The sequence below is a fragment of the Venturia canescens genome, chromosome 1 (genome assembly GCF_019457755.1).
Source record: "Venturia canescens isolate UGA chromosome 1, ASM1945775v1, whole genome shotgun sequence".
In the NCBI taxonomy this organism is placed as follows: domain Eukaryota; kingdom Metazoa; phylum Arthropoda; class Insecta; order Hymenoptera; family Ichneumonidae; genus Venturia; species Venturia canescens.
The window spans coordinates 15,740,785-15,758,099 of record NC_057421.1 but is presented as its reverse complement, the minus strand read 5'-3'; the positions used below and the strand labels follow the sequence as shown (position 1 = coordinate 15,758,099).

The 17,315-nt window shown below is 37.7% G+C and overlaps 1 protein-coding gene across 1 annotated transcript in view; it reads right to left on the bottom strand.

The window, feature by feature from the left end:
- The window catches only part of RYa-R (RYamide receptor), a 46,450-nt gene that overhangs the window by 26,122 nt on the left and 3,013 nt on the right, over positions 1–17,315 (bottom strand). The window lies entirely within an intron of this gene.

Sequence of the window (17,315 nt, the reverse complement as noted above, 5' to 3'; positions counted from 1 at the left end):
TTTGAGGAGGAAAGCAGCAGGGAAATAGAGTTGAGCTGATGCGATATGTGAAGAAATATCGAATACATTTTTTTTCGTAAATAACGAGGTTGAATGTATTTTCTTTTACAAAAAGTCTTGAGGCAGCCTGAAATATTCTGATCATGGCTCAGCCTCGAAGTTACAATATTTTGATCTCAATAACTCGAATACCAATAAATGTATGCTTCCTAAAGTTTTTGTAGTTCAGAATAATAAATGATTTGCAATTCATATTACCGTTCCAAATATATTACATCTTTAGCGTGGTTAAAGCTCTAGTTTGTCTCCATAAAAAAACGAGTTATATCAGCTTTTCTGATTACGTCATATCCGCTGCGGGTTTAATTGCTATGTAATTCCAATCAAATGCCAGCGTTATTCTATATTTATTATATAACTGTTCCAAGCAGTATTAAAGCTGCATGGTTTCAACAATGATCGAAAAATGATCGAGTTTTTCGACCTGATAAAACATTTTCTATAGATAACAACAAAAGAATCTTTTTAGATACTCTTGCTTTTCGGAACGATAGAATAATGTTATAAATGAAAAGTAATAACGATAGCACGAAAGTTGGAAATTGTGGCAATCTCATAGAAAGCTTTTCTCAGTCAATATTTATGTTTATCTCTTTTCTTCCACCACTTTTATATCTAAGGCTTCGAAGAAAAGCGATTCGAGATCTCTAGATGTCAATGATTTTCGAAGTGCATTCGACGATGCTGTTTTCGCTAGAAATGGGTTCCCTCAAGGAACACGCTCTTGATATTGGTATTGGAAGATGGAGAATGTACCGGGTGTAGAAGCGATCCGGAGCAGCGTGTATTTTTCTTGGCTCGATAGGGCGAGCGGAAGTGTAGCTTAGTCTACCATAACCAAACACATTCCTGGGCGGATGTAACTAAACAAGCTCGGGGAGCGTTTCTTCAGATACAGATCGAATCGTTCTATCTTCCGTGCCTCTTGTAAATTTCTTGTACTTAAATGTCTGGCAACTACAAATCCTTCGGATGATTTTTTATCGCGATCCTCTAAAAGGAATCTGCTCGCATTAATTGCAGTGAATGAAAGAAAAGTGGATTTGATGTTCCGCGTCTTTATTTGATACAATTACGGCATGTGTTTGTTCATTAATCCAATGAACGTGAAATCTTTTTTTGAAACTTCATTGAAAATTGAAATTTGTGTTTTGAAGCTCGAAAATCCTTCAATTTTTAATATTTTTGTATGATTTTAGCTCAGGCGATAGCCACTGCTTTACACATCAAAACGCTCTTTGGTTTTTTGATCTCAGATAAACCAATCCCCCGGAATCGTGGAAACCATGGAGAAATGTGTGGGTTCCTGTGGAATAGTTTTACACCGAATTTACCCGAGATATCAGAATTAAAAAATTCCATTATACAGTTTAAATACCAGTGAATAGATTCTTCGAATTTCAAAAGTCTATGTTTTTATTCCTCGCCGCAAAAAAATCGCGAAAGAGCTCCAAAAAATCCGGCTGCCACACGGGGTGACCCCCTTAAATGGTTTAATAATTCATTGGGAAATGAGTGAATAGCAAAACTCCGATAATTCGGAAGTGAAAAAACGAATCGCCGTGAATGATTATCAGCGAAAATCCATCTTGAGGAGGCCCTCCTGTAATGTTGGCGGTCTTGCCGAATTCCAGCCGAAAAACGAGGGGTCGTATGCGTTTGACACGGGGCGTGCTCGATAATTTTTCTTTTTATCGGTTTCCACCCTCAGGTCTATTTTATTTCAATGTCGTTGACAGAGATAAAATGATAAAAAGATATATTATCGAGTAATCCCTTCAGACTTACAGTCGACCTGCTTAACCGGAAGTCGTCGTTACGCGGCGGAACTGATGCATAAAAAATAGTTGTTCTTTGACGAAACCGTGTTGAATGGATCCGGCTAGTAAAACTTTCAATTCTTATCTCATTTTGTAATCATTCAAATTCAGGGGAGGTCAAAGAATTTACTTAGAGCTTGACCTAATTAATAATTTCATTTAAAATTTAATCAAGCGACGGACAAATTTGATTACCACAATTCATTTTAACGCTCGCAGCAGTAAATAATTAAAATGTTAAGCTACCGATTGTCACTTTGATACACTTTGCTCGTCTTGACTCTTTCCAAACCCCTCGAATGAATTAATTTTAATGTCATTTCAGTTACACTTCTCCCACCGTTATATCCCGATAATCGTGATCAGCGAGCTATGCGACCCTCACTAGCGTACGTGTCAGACAACGCCCGAGAGACTCTTGCCACCTCAATTTCTACCCAGCTTCGCATCGCGTACCATCTCGCCTTACTGCTATGTCAAAAAGTAATTCTGAAGATGTTTTCTTGGCTGGTCACTTTTCATTATTTTCCAAATTTATTTCTCATGCAACGTTCGGTTCACACCTATCGAAGGAAAAAGTATTTGATATGTGACTCAATTTTTTAGGTTTTACTCGTCCAATTTCCTCAAGGACTCAACGATCCGTTAGGGAATAACATTAACTGTTATTGAATCGACGATTTTTTAGATGCGAACTGTATACAGTTTTTAGAAAGCATTTGAAATAGGCCAATTGACCGTGAAATAAATCTCTGAAATGACCCATTTCATTATAGTTAATCAGAATGCTATTTCTAGTTTTGAAACGATTGGAATAAGTGACCAGTGAACATTTCATGTCGTACGGCTTTGTGAAAGTTTCGGAAAGTTTTTACAAAAATACTATAAAACTCTTCGTCGTAAAACACCGTCGACTCGGCGAGCACCAAATTCTTTATTCATTTGAACAAGCTCTGCCTACACAAAGAAAAATCAATAAAAATATATCCCAAGATGGAAATAGTATTCGTCAGAATTTTACAGATAAAGGCAGAAGCAACGAATGAATATGTCATGTACCGCATATTGTGTGCGACACATGTTGAGATAAACGTTCGAGAACGACCAATCGAGCTGCAGATATTGTACGATGTCGATTTTCCGTAACGTTATACAGGAAAAATGAAGATTCAATCGTCGGAGGTCTGAGCTCTCCGATTTATTCAGTCATGAAAAAAGAGATGGGTACGAATCAAAGCTCGCATCTTATTTTATCTTTTGCTCTGATGCGAAATATTTTGGTCTCCTTACAAAATAGTGCAACGAAGAAAACACGTAGTCGTGTCATTCAGCTTTTTATTTGTTCGGTAAAAACTAGCTTCGTTACGCCTCTCTCATATTAATGCACAATAAGCTCAAAAGAAATTATTCCTTTCCATTTCGATTACTCAAGTTTTTCTGTACAGATACACACATTTTTTTCATTTTATTGTCAGCTTTATTTCTCGGAAGGGAGAAGAGATTTTTCTCTCACTTTTTTTTTCTATGGTGAATATAGCATCAGCGTTAAATATTTATTTCATTTGTAAAACCTGTCACCGGTCAGATAAGAATTAAATGAAATATTTAAATGTTATTCAACCTCTTGATGTTTCTGTAAATAAGAATAAAAAAATTGGAGTAAAAGATCGAAATGAATATCTTGAAAAAAAAAAGCATTCGGAGGTTCTGAATTTTACGAATCTCTTGATATCGCCTCGTCTGGAGTACGTCATCTGTTCGTGGTCAAAGCACCAGAAGGCTCATGCGTTCGAATTTTCAACTGTACGTCGACTCTACCAGCTGTCAATCCTCGGACTCCGAATATCATCGCACTCCAACCAACATGGAGATTTTTCAATTTATTTGCAAATTATTCTACGAAAGGACATATCGAAGGATAACCGAATTATGCAGGGTATATCTTCGTACAGTTGGTCCAGCGATAACGCTGCCCTTCTGTATTTTTTGTTTTTTTATCACACGCTGTTCGAAGGTACTTGGAAAAATATGCTGAAATATTGCAGGATCTTTTTCAGTGGCTTCAAAAGTAACTTTGAAAAATGCGCGTTTTTGAACTATCACATTTTTAACTCTAGCAGTTTTTAATTATCTCAGATTGGAGGACACTTAAAATTTTTAAATCGATCGTCACCGTTCCAGGCTCCTTCAAACAGTTTGAAAAAGGGTTGACGTTAAATCTGTTAAAAAAAGTGCTACGAAATAGACGGATGAGTGATGTTCCCTGGGACTTTCAAAAATAGTTTGACGCAAAATTCGATCGATCAATCAAGTGAGGAATGAGAGAACATGGTGGCAATTCGGAGCGTGATACATTGCTTCTTAGAGGTTATGTCACTCCCGTCAAGGCGGTTTCGTGAGTGTCCCATTAATTCGCATAAATAAAATATTCGTGAAAAGGACCGATGGATTTGAAGAGTGGTGAAAATTGACACAAATTTCCATGTTTAGCTGTACCCGGGACCGGTCTACGTAATTTTTTTCTCACAGAAATTTATTCCGTTTCCTCATTTTTATCCAGACACATTTATTTGGGGTATAGATAACTGGATCGCATTTAATGATTTGTTGTTGAATATTCATCGATACACATATTATTGACGCGCGAAAAATATTCGGGAAACTCATTCCAAGGTTTGCTGTGCAGTGTTCCATGAGAGTGCGAGAGAAATTCAATTAACAGGGTTTTGTCATCTCGTCTGTTCCGACTGATTTTTGTCGAGGTATTTCTATTCTGGCACATTCGAGCGAAAAAATATAATCAAACATCGTTAACCCTACAAGATTGGTCTTTTGGGTATACGAGTTGAAACTTCCTGATAGTATAACAAATTTGAATAAAATGGACTTATCGTGACGGTGTTTTTAATACTCAGGTCGAGTGAGTGAGCAGAAACCGATAAGCATGACACCAACTACAACCATTCCATCCTGACACATTCGATCGATAAAACTCCCCCGTTGGTTTATTGTGATTCACAAAACCCAGATCGGGATGGTAAACATCTCATTACAACGGTTTTTGTTATCTTGAAATATTGCAGCGAGGAAATACCCGAGTCGTACTATTTACGGGATTTATAAACATGGAAGCATCGTGTTGCTCCGTGGCGTTTTTCGTTGACAAAAGAGCCTGCTGAGTCTTTGTCGACGTAAGCGACAGAAAATCGATTGAGCAATTAAACAGTTTTTATTTTACGAAGAAACTTGAAAACTCGAATCGACTTTTGTTTTGTCCGAGCTGTTCGAATACATGTCGATGTTTTGTTTAGTCGGTGTAATTAAATGTAAAGATAATGAATATTATAATTATCACAAGGGATTGACTAATTCGTTATTTTATATTTTTCAAATTTTTTTTTCCACGGGCTGAATAATAATCAATGAGCATCCTTCGACGAGACTTCGCTGCACTCTGTACCGGCAATGAAATCCTCCCAACAATATTCGGTCAGAGTTTGTGGAAAGTGAAAACCGACGTTGCAGGAATTCTTCTCGTGTTACCAGTGGAAATGAGAAAAATGAAGAAAAATTTTGATTTCCTATGGCCTCCATATTATGAATACGATCCTTTCTCGAACTGATCGACTTGGTCAAGGACGCGTGACCCACTGACTTTATTCAAAGAGGCAGGAGCGATTCCTCGCCCTCAGCCCTCCGGATTGCCCCTGCCACTTATTTTCTCATCACTGCGTAAAATTTGAAAGTGAAGAGTCAAGCTTGTTAGAATTTTTGTAAAGTATAGAAAAAATACGGTGGCAGCTGGCAGCTCAATTTTTGCTATGTAATCAATGTTTTCTTTACGGATGCGTAGTAGTTGCATTACGCATTCGCAAACATCATTCTACGCAAAAGTACACGGTGGGGCAAGCGCCAAAAGTGGATGCGGGCTGATGGTTAGCCCGTTGCAAATGTTGCAAGATTTGCATTTATATTCAAATACGAGGAAAAATAAAAATATATTTGTGTTGTCTAGAAGAACTTTTCGATCAAAGCCAATCGAGCTTTTACTTCAATTATACTTTATTTTGTTGCAGTCCAAATTATCACTGTGATCGATCTCGAGGAAAGTCCAAGACAAGTGACAAAGAAAAATTATTAAGTAAAAATTGTGGAATTAAAAATTAGAAGTCAGTGTGGAAAGAACGAGCGACGTTGAATACTGACATCAGGTTACAGATGCACTTCCCATTTACTCGTAATGAGTAAAAATAAAGAATGGCCTCTGGATGGATGAGAAAGATGTGCTCACAATGTTACTGGAATTCTCTTTGTTTCAAGTGAGCTGAAAAAATGAGCGCGCTCTCGTTCACTGATTTCGATGATTTACGTCAAGATTCATAAACAGAAATGAAATATTGCGATGCGCGGGGGGACACATTTTCTGCTAGATAAAGAGCACATTGAGTGTCATCAATGAAATGGGAAAATGGGTTTACTCATTTTGTTTGACATTTTTTTTTTTTTTTTTTTTTTTTTTTTTTTTAGTTCAATTAATCACAATTTTCAACCGAAACATTTCTGGAAAATCTGTTTTTATTTTCTGTGGATAAGAAATATTCATAAAGTAACTACACACAGTGAAAAAGAGTCGCTGATTAGAAACCTTTCACTGTATTTTCAGGCTGACAACAAAGGTGCGTTTTTCTATACTCTGTTTTGACATTTTGTTCACAGTGTTTGAAACTCTAGATTAAACGTTTTCACATGAAACGCGGTGAAAAACTAATTGCGAGTAAAAACATCGACGATCTCGCTACCCTTTGTTTGAGGTGAAAAACTCTGAAATAATGAAGCTCGTCATTATGTGGAAAAAATTCGAGACGATTGTCTTACTATAGTAATAAAAATATATTTCATTAAAGATTGAACGAAATTGGTAATGAGCCTCAAATTTGCTTATTTCGGCATTTTGTTTCTTCTTGACTTGGGTCATTCCTGTCATAGCCTTCTGTATTTATTAATATCTTTTCTTGATCCATTTCCCTTTGTATTTTCTCTCTGCACTCTTTAATGTGATTTTTTACATAAAAAACTATAGTATTTTAGCCAGGGACGAATGAAATTTGGGCTTCAGTCAGCTATGGATCTCCGATTAATGAATGGCTCCTAATTTCATTCGTTGAAAAAATTTATTTACAACTTCGAATTAATAATTCTGACATGAATTTAAAGTGATTATATTTTTAATTAGGGAGTAAAATCGATCCAATTTAGACACCCATAAAATACGATCCTTCGAGCATGATCTACCTTAAATCTACGAGATACCATTTGATAATGCGAAAAGCTCGAAAATATTCATTTACTGAAAAATTTATGAAAATATTAGTAGCGCTAGATGCGTTTTATTCCTCATGAGCATCATATTTTAATAACATTTGGTAGTTTATTACAAAACCGCGATATTAATAAAAATCGTATAATTTTTCAAATTTTTCCGTGTTCAAGAACATACTCACTGGCAATTTGTACCTGACAATCGTGCTCGTCACGTCAAGAACAGTTTCTGTAAATTTTTAAGTCAGAACTTTTGAGACCTACAAATTATCGACTATTGTCGGAGATTACTGAGCCTGATAAAAAAGCTCAAAGGTACATTTTCTGTGGAGGACAATATTCGCTGGTGCCGAGAGCAGTTGGCTCAAAGAATGTCTTAATCCTTTATTGTTAGAATTGCCGTTTGAACATGTCGTGGTGAACCTTTAATCTTTATGATCTATTATAAACGAGAGAGCAGAAAGAGTGAAGCGAGTCGAGGGATGAAATATTTAAAAAGAATCTTTGAAGTCGCGCGTACAACTGACGGTTTGAGAAACGAGCGTAGCCACAACGTTTATGGATCCTAAAACTTTTTTCCGCTTAAGTCGAAAAAATTGCGGCAAATTTTTCAGCCTGCACTAGCTCGTCTCAATCTCTTTTTGTTCACACTTTTCTGTTTGTTGTTTATAAATAAAGGTTTTAATCAACAGACGCAATCTTTTATAAATATCTTTTCAAGACTCGCCACGTTGGAGCAAACACTCCGAAAAATTAGAACTCTAAAGAAGTATTACTTGCTCCATAAAGAAAACTGCTTTGTAGCAAAACTAAGTTGCAGCAAATCGGATCATGGCGCTCTGCTCCCAACCGACTCACTCTCTCCCTCCCTTTCTCTTGACATTCGTACCATCTTTTGCTATAGATACAGAATATCTTTTATTTTCTTAGCTGCTCTTCATCCCCTTCGACATTCGAAAGGAGCGAGAAACCTCCACCTCTGCGAGAAACCCGCGTCCCTCTGCGATCTTGCAACTTTTTCCCTCGATAAACTTTTTGTCACGGTCGCCTCAACGGTTCTTTTCACCTCAACATCTGTTCGGCGAGCGAGAGTGGAAGAAGATTACCGCAGGAGGGAATGAAAAATTTGACAATTGGAATTCAATGACATCGATCCACTGGGACTCGAACACGGAAAAATCAGCTCAGCTTTTGTAAGTGACTTGTGCAGCCGATGCTGTCGCTGTTAGACAACTCAACGTTTCAGTGTAACTTATGATTTATCGCCACGTATAACAGCCATTTCCCGTGCTCCTTCGTAAAAGAAATGCTGCATTTTAGGCATTTTACGTGTGTTTATGGTGTTATGCGAAAGGGCATTGTTAAGGATTCCTTTACGGGAAAAGCATCTACGGATTACGCCCATTTCCTCCCCTTTCATTGTTTCATCCATTGAAAGGGTACAATAGGCACGTGCCTTTATGATTATCTCATAGCGCACGAAATTACGCTTACAGTAATGAAATTTGAAAGATTCGAATCCACGCGTGTGCGTGCATATAATTAATTTATTTTAATTTCATGGTTCCTGAGTGTAACCTTGCAGGTTTTACGAGCCTACCCCACCATTTGAACGCTACTTTTCCTCGACATCATTACTTACCATTCGTTTATGAAATTCTCTAAAAGCGTTGCTACTCTTTCGTAATGCAATATATACTTGATCGCAACACGCAGCTGTATGTTACAGTTGGTTCGCGACCTGAGAAATCCGCTAACATTGCCTCCGGCTCAGTGATCAAAGTGCGAGGCGGTGCATACGAATATTTAAGATTCGATGTAATTGAGCTTCCACATGCGTCTAGGGCTTATTGAGTGTGGAATTTAATGGAGAAGTGATTGTTGTGTATTAGGCTGAACTCGTGCTCCAAATTTTGAACCATTTTCCCTTATTCCACCGTACTTGGGAATGAAAATACGGAAGACTGAGAAGGAAATGCACGGTTTTTTACGATACCATGACCAATGACGTTTGGTATTTTACGTATGTATAAAGAAGATGATAAATTGAGTTTTGTCGAAAGCAAGTCATCGAATTCTCAAAGAAGGAGCCTCAAATTGAATGCTATTTTGAAATTTCAAGTGAAACTATTCTATCGATCTCTCAAAACGTGCGATTTGTCGAGACATTAATCTTTTTTGGAAAATCTTTTCAATCATCCTTTTCAAAAGTTAGGTTCTTTGCTTCCAATGATTTTGCTGGCATCCAATATATTTATTTATCGACGAGTCCAGCTGCCTCTTCGGAGACGAATTGAATTATGCTGCGCCCAGCACATGTGGGCGGAATCGAAACATTCCCTTGTATGTGACTCCCCTTCTTGATCGTATCTGGAATCATTGAAAGAGAATAGCGAATGGCGAGGGAAAGTTCTCGGTCAACCCTCAGCATTTCTGAGGCAAGCTTCTCCCCTGATGACACTATTTCCTGTTTCGTTTGAAACTAACAGCCTGAAGCAAGGGACGGTGTGTCAGAGCTTCGTTGGGTTTACACTGAGTTAATTCACTGCTGAGGGGAAGAGAATAAGCTTCGCAGTTTTGTGTGGGATGATGTAGTCCAAGAAAATGGTCTTTTACTGCGAATCTTAGGAGCACCGTATGCGGAAGGGTTGTTTCAATCAGAGATCATTTTCTTATTTAAAAAAAGTCTCTACTAACATAAATTTCGAAAAAGCCTCAACTTTTCTGATAAATCCGATTTCCATGGGAAGAGCGTGGGGTAAAAATTCCGAATATGAACAGAATGAGAGAGTTCCATTGTCTCGAGATCCTTTTCATGGTCCTTTGGTAACCTTGAATAAATCTTCTATTATTTCAGAGTACTGTTCAAACGCCACACGTAGAATCGACTAACAAAACAGTCCCGCTAGTTTCGTCCTGCCTCATCGTCGATCGTGCTGATAATTACCTTTAATTGTCAGTAGAATTCACCATTCGGAGTTTCTTGTGTATATCAGCAGCACCGAATACCACCGCACGAATGACAGGAGTATCAAATTTTCATATTGAACGAAATAAATATTTTATGCTTCATTCCATTGTCACTGCATTCCCATCGAAATGATCAACGTCAATCGATTAGAAGTCGAGTGCAAGTTTGGGGTTTGCAAGAAACTCATTAAAAGTGTTCTTGAAATGGTAAGACCGAACAGAAGCAAAAAAAAAGTTGTCGGAAATATTTCATCTTTATGAAAATAACAGACAAAAATGGTTGTACTTGTTCAATTGAAATGTAACACATCGAAGCTCTCTCAGTTTTAGAAATATTACGTCGTTTCCCGGAAAATATATTTCGATCCACATTTATTCATTTTTTTTCTTCATATTTCTGATTTGTGTATTTATAGCCTTCGAAGCTGGCATTCATGAAATGTCGAAAGGAAGATCCACCATTTTAATAATCGCGTTGTACTCGGATGGAGTGAGAGAACTCGCATATACGAGGGTAACATCCCTCCGCTTCGTTATCACGAATGTCCTTAGCACGGAGGAGAAAGGAATAAAGAAGAGACATGAGGTTTCTTCTTTATGAATTCCCCTGCAGGCATTATGACGGTATTCGGGTCACGCCATCACGCATCATAAATACCATACATGTCGGATGCTCTTGCCTATATCCTTTTTTTTACTGTTTCCGTTCTTTTATCCAAAGTCGTACGTATTTGGCGAATAGCTGTGTAAAAAAGAATTGGACTGTTAAAGAGAAGCCTGCGGGGTTTTGGGCTCACGTTGTTCTAGGATTCTTTGCACGTCCCATATTTGCATTATCACCTGCTACAAATATAGTCAACGTCCATTAACAAATCAGTTTTTAGATCGAATTATTGGTAAAAACTATTTCGAAACTATCATTAGAAATGAAAACTATTGAAATGATGGTAATCGTTTCGAATCGGGGCTTCAGCTTAAGGTAGTTCATGCAGGAAACGATTTTCTTAAGAAAGTCTTGAAATTTACACAGAGCTTAAATAGGTAGTCGACTAACACGCATATCAAATTTCAAAGGATTCGTCCTATTGGTTATTGAGATAAACGCGTTTAAATATGAAGAAAAATACACAAGCGTATACAGGGACTAGGCATAAAAAATCGTTCATCTTCATATGACGAATGAACGCTTCTTATGAAGTTTACGAAGAAGGACACAGTAACAATCAGGTATGTAATGAAAGTTTTGGAAAACATTCGAGCAACGAAATTGGTAATAAGCACTCGTATAACCTCACATTTGCTTATTTCAGCATTTTGTTTTCTCTTGGCTTGGGCCACTCCTGTCACAGGCTTCTGTTTTTTTATTAATACTTTTTTATCGATCCATTTCCCTTTATGTTTTCCCTTTGCACTCTCTAATGCGATTTTTTACATAAAAAAACTATAGTATTTTAGCCAGGGACGAATGAAATTTTGGGTTCAGTCAGTGATGGATCTCCGATTGACGAATGGCTTGTAATTTCATTCGTCAAAAGATATGTTGAAAATTTTTTTTTACAATTTCGAATTAATAACTCTGACATGAATTCAAAGTGATTACATCTTTAATTAGGAAGTAAAAATCGATCCAATTTTAGACACCTATAAAATACGATCCTTTAGGTATGATCTGAAATAATTTCGTCGCCTTGCTTATTGTTCCTGCTGACAATGTTTCGCAATGAATCTGAATTTCGATTCCACACTCCTTGTAATTCTGGCTTTACAGCTGTGGTTATATTGCATTGAATTTATATTCAGAATAATTTTCTCTGAAACAATAACTCACTGGGTCGCAATCAAACTTGGACGAAGTGAAAGAAACCTTCGTTACCCCAAGTTCACATTCCTTTCATTAAAATAGTCTTTCTTTTACCGAACCAAGCAACATGAAATCAAGAAGTAAATAAGGAAAGAGTGCTTTGAAATGGCAGATTGATTGACTTTAAGAAATTTGACTAACAATCAAAAAGCTTTGAGTGAACAAAAATAAAGAAATTATGTTTATAACTCATGGACGAAAATGGGACACGAAACTGGCGGCGATCTTTCTTAGGATATTGTTCTTCTCGGATCTACCTCCTACTTGTGAGAGTCGTAATACATTTCCTGTCAGCTCTCTGAACGGAATATTCATTGAGCGTCTTTCTCAAACGACATGCACATTCCGAGCCCTGGAATCACGACAGTTGTATCAAAACTTTTCGCAGGTCATTTCAATATTCTTGCGATGCTGAATTGACAAATTGAGGAGGAGCTTGTGAAATGCTTAAAAGCAGAGCTTTCAAGCTACTCCGTAGTATTTTGGACGCGCTGTTTATTTCAACAACGAATTTTAGTGGAGATTGGATAATGCAGCTCTACGTTGAGAGACGTAAAAATATCACTATGACTCGGAGAGCTTTGAATAAAGCAAAGGAACCAGAAGAATCTTTGCCTCTCTGAGAATTTCAATTATTTTTTTTTCATAGAATTCATTTGTCCGGTAACTTTGTTCGGTCAGCACTTTGCGTATAACAGCTGCTCTTTACGGAAGTCATTCTGAGTTAAGCCCACTTCATTTCTGGAGCTCTTCCCTTAAACTCGGATAAGTACTGGCAGTGTTGTAAATTATTAATCAGCCATGCATCGCTGACACCTCGAAAGCTTCCACCGTCACAACATTTTTTTTTTAGTTTTCTTGGACTTTAATAACCACCTTGCAGTGTTGAAATACATTGCTATACTTGGGTTATAGGGCGAATGCTTTCCTGCTGAAACATCCAGATTGCTGCCCATTTCGCTGCTTAAAAATTGCCTCGTAAAACTTTATTTCCACTCGGGTATCCCTCAAGGACCTTTCAAATTGTATAATACTTTCGAAAAAAGCGTTCATAACACTTTCAGCGCGTTTTAAAAATTATTCGCTGCGAAAACTCGGAAAGAGAGTGTTGAAATTGCTTTCGTTTCTACACTGCGCCACAAGAATATTGAATTTTATCAACAGTCTCGTGATGCAGACACTTTTTTCGAGATTCAAACTGGGTGTGGCGATTTTCAAGGACACTTGATACTGACTTCTAAAAGTCCCGGTGCTGGAGCCCGCATTCTGTATCATACGTATCGTTTCAACTTGAAAAGTTGCTCTGTATCTGCGCGAGGAAATTCATTGGACCAGTTAAGAAAACAGGTTGTCAATGATTTCACGCTCGAGCGAGTACAGCATAGGGGACGGTTCTTGTACATGTGATCCTAAGATAACAGAAGCAGGTGAGGATCACCTTCGTCTGCGAATTATAGGGGTGGATCACTCGTGCAGTTGCTTTTGTAAGCTGGATCCATAAATTCAAATAAGCAATAATGGAAAAAATATGAAATATCGTCCACCTTGGCAAGTTTTGTTCATCAGTAAGTTCAATTGTCGAAACTCATTTCTCAATGATAAATTATTCAATGATTAATGAACTCACGTGCTGCTAATGATAAATTGATTTTTGGTTTACACGAGCATCAACAAAGTCTCGCGATTGGAACAAAAAATTCATGCATCCAGTGTTTTGAGGTGGGAAGATGGAAATAAACGACTTAAAAACCTATTTTGGTCATAATAATATGAAAATGAATCGATAAAACCTCTCAAGGGAATTAACCTCTCAAGCCTCTGCTAAATTTTATTGGATTACCGAAGCAACTTTCGAAATAAATGGCACAGAGTTTAAGCAGAGTAATTATATACTTTATTCAATAAACTCTAAGAGATCTATCGAATGAACTGATCGTTGCACTGGTCGAAAAAGTGACTCTAACTCTAACGACAAAGGGCCTCGTGTGTCGACCTTTTTCTCGATCTGTATATTCGTTTTATAAACAAATTCATAAGACTGCGAGCATGCTCTCACGTGTATTGTTTAATATTAAGTTTTATTACCATGCTGATGGATTATTTTTGCTCATATTCCAATAAATTTAATATGATTTTCTGGAATTTAACGTCTCGGAGGATTCTGAAATTTTTCAAAATTGTCCTTCGAAGTCATTACTTAAATATTTATCGGTAGAATTTCCGACAAGAATTTCCTATCGTCTGTGGGACATAATTTTCGAATGCACCGCATTCGCAAACATGTGAAGGTGCAACCCTTCAGCTGTTGGCGTACGTTCGGAACGTGGAATCCAGAATGCTGGGCACTGTGATGCACCCTCCGTTAACTTTAAGTAACTTGATTATCAGATTTTGTGTAAACTGTTCATTCCGCCCGAGAGAATAATTTTATTCAAAAGGAGGATGAGGGGCCTGGATGATGAAAAAACTGCTAGCTAAAGTAGATTTCATAAAATTGTTTATCGACGCAAAAAATTGATATAGATTCAAGTGAAGGGATTAAAAAACGGTTCCCGAAGCATTGTTCGAGGTCTTCTTTACCCGGAACGAATCCCCGCTGGAAAAACAACGGGTACGTTGATATAATACTCTAAAATTGAAATGCATGCACTGGAAAGAGGATAAGGGATGGGATATTACTAATTGAAATTACTAACCGCAGTGCAACTATCAAGATTGCAAAACAGTTTCAAGGATCTACAATATCAATTTCAAATAAATAATTCACAAAAGTAGAAAGTTTGACGAAGAAATTTCTTTTCTTAATTGATGACGTGCAATTAAATGATCCTCCGGATGGCGATAGAAAACAATTTAAAAATAGAGAACGAGTATTCTAGTTCTGAGGCCCCGAGCCATTATTGTGAAAGAAGTTGTGGCTTTCGGATAGATGTTGTGTTGCGAGGGGGGTGTAGAGTTTCAGCATTCGCAGTTTGTATCATCCGGGTTGATCACTTGATACTGGAGCTCTGACATTTTCCACATTCCCGATAAGTCTTACCCTCAATATCTGAGCCAGGCACAAATTACGTTCATCCTTCGATAATGGAACGAAATGGATTGTAACGATACAAATTCTAGCATTGTGCACATAATTCAAGCCGACAAATTGATTTATCGCTTACGGCGTAATAGGATACGATCAAGTCTTGCGCTCTCAATTTATAATGATTTAACGAAGCAAAGAAATGAGTGAATCGAGTATGAGACGAGAGTTGGAAAAATGAAATCGGAGAAGCAGGGAGCCGATGACAAAAGAAGGTTTGTCTAAGCGGTTCGTGAGAGGCCGATTTCTTTAATTGAATCTTGGAATTTCCCGTGAGACCGGGACTGGGTGGGCAATCGACTCGCGCCATTTTGTTTTGTTTTATTTTGTGTTTGCCATGTAATCGCCGGTGCTAGGAACGTATGAGAATAGTGCAGCAGCAAGAGCAGCAGAAATCTGGAACGTACCGAAATGCGATCAATCGCACACACATTCATACGTGAGATATTAGCTGGCGGGTCTGGCAACGCTCTTTAGAACGGTGTTACGCAGCGCGTCAGTGTTGTATCAGTAGAGCAGACAAACGAGTGATCGGACGCGTTATAAATTAACACGCCACAAATCCTCGGGCATGACCGTCAGCTTGCAACTTTCAGGCGCGGCTACGTCCAGTCACAGTGAAAGGGTATGAATTACGATAGCTTGAGCATTCGCTGACATGGGCTCGTGTAATTATAACTAATTTCATTGCTATTAGATATTCAATCGAACGTTTCTCTCCAAGGTAAAATTGAACGAGCAAATAATTATTTCATCAATAGTAGCTGGCTACTAAAAATGGTTTTCGTGGGAAAATGTGGTAAATAAGTTAATTCGAGAACGATGCAGCTGCGTCCTGTAGCTCCTGGCTCATTTTTGTGGGATAAAATATGTCGTGCGAGCCATGATTGATCGATTAAAAATTCATTATTAGATTCAGTTATCCCTTAACTTTGAACGGTATTTGATGAAATCCTAGATGATCATGGTTTCAGAAAAAATATTGATTTTTTAGCAACACTCGAGCCTGCTTTGATGAGGAAATGTATTCGTGGCGAGGCCTCCGGCGTTCACAGTCAATGTATGAACAATAAATATATTTCAACTCGACCGAAAACAGTGGATGCGTGGTCGATGTATGACCTTAACAATCTCCCAAACGAAATAGCCTCGAGCGACACTGATACTTAGCTAGGTGACTGTTAAGCCCCACACCAGAATGCACATCGATCACTGGGCAGGAAGCAGTTTTTTCAAAGCTTTATGCTAATAAGTTTAAACGATCGGCTCGCTGGGATTCTATGGGAGCATGGCAATTAGTAGAAATAGGAAGAATGGGATGCGTTTGTAAAAAGTCGCAAGCTCAGACACAAAAATATTGAACAGCAAAATCCAATTGAGTTGGCACAGTGGCCAGTTTCCAATTAGCTATAGAAACAAAACAAATATGACACTCTGACACCACAAATATTTAAAAATCGCGGATCAGCATAACTTTCGAGCAAAATGGAGTTGTTGGAAAACGGAAACAACTGCGTTTGATCCAAGTTCGTGCTATACGCAGAGAAAAAAATGTTATATGACGTCGCTGGTTTATCAACGAGCACAAAGGATCATTGTCAGTGGGGCTATACGTCAGGACCTTCTCGGTTATAGTTTAAGAAAAACAAAAGCTCTATGTCATGGATGTCGAGACAATGACGCTGGCACAAAATATTGCGGTGGGCGAAACTCTGGAACGACGCTTTTATTCATAAAATTTATATTGGATTCTCGGATCCAGATGGCGTATATATCCTATCCTAATCCAAAAAGTCTCATACGCGTGGTTCGCACAAAACTCAACCATGTTCAGTCTGAATATAGTATTCGATTCAAAGTCATTAAAGTAAAAAAAAAATCAGTCGACTTATTAATTAATGCAAACTGCACTCATTCGTTAGCGACAAATTTAATGTTTTTCTATTACGCCTCCAAATTTCGAGAGCCTCCGAACCGACTAATCATATCGATTGATAATCGATAAATTGTTCAAAAAAGCTACGATAAAAAAAAAATCTTGAGTAAATATTCAGTAACGTGACACCAACAGCAAACAGCTTGGAAATTTTTTCATGAATTCTTTATTACTTTAAAACAACGTAATTAGTCATATTATGTTGGCCCACGACTATGATGATGTTTTCGGGTCACAATATACCTCCAAAAAAATTCACAACCC